Here is a 1,966-nt window from a genome sequence, read left to right on the forward strand (position 1 = left end):
AACTTCATCTCCTTCTCCAAGCTTTTTGAGAAGTTGAGAGCCTACACCATCACTCTTGGCTATGGAATGAAAATCCAAGCAAGAGCCATGTTTCAATGCTTATGTTTTCCATCTTCTTCATCATCATTACTATGCTATTATGCTATGATAAGCAAAAAGAGTGATGATAAGCTCTCTCCACCTTCAAAGGAGTTTGAGGTCTTGGAACTGAGGTCTGGAACAAGTTAAAGCTTTTATTTAGCTAAGTTACGGGCATAATTTTGGTGCATGAAGCTCTCTATCTTCATTGCACCATCAAGGCTTCAAGGAACACAAAGCGTGTATTGTACCAAGTCTCTCTTTATGGGCGAAACTATAATACAAAAGCCTTTTGGAGGTGGAACCGGCTCCACATAAATCCGGTCCTCAAGTGATGTCAAGCTCTCTAATTCTCTCTTTTTCAAATTATTGTTCAAGTATAATGGTTATGTTGCTACCTATAATCAAGTTCACCCTCTATTTTCTTAAAGTAGTCTCATAAAAATGCTCACTATAGTTTTCTTGATTCCGCTATTCTCAATGTTCATAGTCCATTTCATCACGCACACGCACACACACACACACAGTGTATGTGTGTGTGTGTGTGTGTGTGTGTGTGTGTGTGTGTGTGTGTGTGAGAGAGAGAGAGAGAGAGAGAGAGAGAGAGAGAGAGAGAGATGTTGCATCAATCGTGGAAAGAGGTCTCAAAAGGGATAGGAAGCTAGAGTAGGAAAGCTGGTGGTGTAGGCTATGGAACTTGAAAGAGAGATCCAATCTTGGAAAGAGAATGAATGTGGGCTAGGAACCTTGATGAATGAAGGAGATATTGGAGCTATGGAGAAAGAGGTTGCATATCTAGAAGGAGATGTTGGAGCTATGGAGGAAGGGGTTGCAGATCTCAAAGGAGATGTTGGAGCTATGGAGAAATAAGTTGCAAATCTAGAGGGAGATGTTGGAGCTATGGAGAAAGAGGTTGAAAATCTAAATGGAGATGTTGTAGCTATAAAGAAAGAGGTTGTAGATGTAGAAGGAGATGTTGTAGCTATGGAGGAAGAGGTTGCAAATTTAGAAGGAGATATTATAGAGTTAAAATGATATGAGGTAGACTACTATACAAAAAGGTGACCTAGCATGATAGTAGGAGGGGGGGGGGGGGGCAAAGAGAGAGAGAGAGAGAGAGAGAGAAAGAAAGAAAGAGAGAAATAGAGAGATATGTCAAGGCATATGAGAGAGAGAGAGTGGAGATAAATATTGCAGATTTTCACTTTTTAGTAGCAGCAACTGAGGAGAGAGAAAGAGATATTGAGTCACTTTTGGAGGGAGAGAAAGAAGAAGAGAGATAAAACAAAGAGGGAAAAGAGAGGGAAACTTTTAATATTTGAAAGTTGAAAAAGTACTTTTTGGGGGGAGAGTAACTTCAACCAAATCTAGTAAAATTTGCATATATTCTTCAAGAAAAAAAAGTAAAAGTATATATGCATGTCTAGGCTATCTACCCCACCATTCTAGCCTTTGGTCAAAGCTTGATTAGGTTTTAAGTATTTCCTTAAATTGCCAAATAAAGAGGCCCTCCTATACCCCATTTTCTTCCTAATTTAGTAAGATATTTTACTAGGTATCTACTCCATTGTGGTGTCATTGAAATCTGAAATAACGTGGCATGGGGTATGGCGGCTCTTTCCTTACATTGAGAGAAACTATTCACGTAATGATGAATGTCTCTAGCTTCATGGTAACTCCTAGCCAAGTCAATCATCATAAGGTTTGATGAGGGTTTGATCTTGTGAAAAATGCAGCCCTACTATTGTAGTATGAGCTTGACTCAAGTAGGCATCTTGATCCTCAAGATTAATGCACAAAAACAGGATCCCATCCGTTCTTTTGTGATACAACCTTCGAACCAGCAATTGATATAGGATTGATTGCTCAATCAATTGTGGTGTAATAG

The 1,966-nt window shown here is 39.2% G+C and overlaps 1 pseudogene; it reads left to right on the forward strand.

Moving 5' to 3' along the window:
• Window positions 1–852: 852 nt before the first annotated feature.
• On the forward strand, window positions 853–1,113 carry LOC147442412 (uncharacterized; annotated as a pseudogene).
• Window positions 1,114–1,966: the final 853 nt, after the last annotated feature.

The sequence above is a fragment of the Adiantum capillus-veneris genome, chromosome 14, assembly GCF_014529385.1.
Source record: "Adiantum capillus-veneris isolate H3 chromosome 14, ASM1452938v2, whole genome shotgun sequence".
In the NCBI taxonomy this organism is placed as follows: Eukaryota; Viridiplantae; Streptophyta; class Polypodiopsida; order Polypodiales; family Pteridaceae; genus Adiantum; species Adiantum capillus-veneris.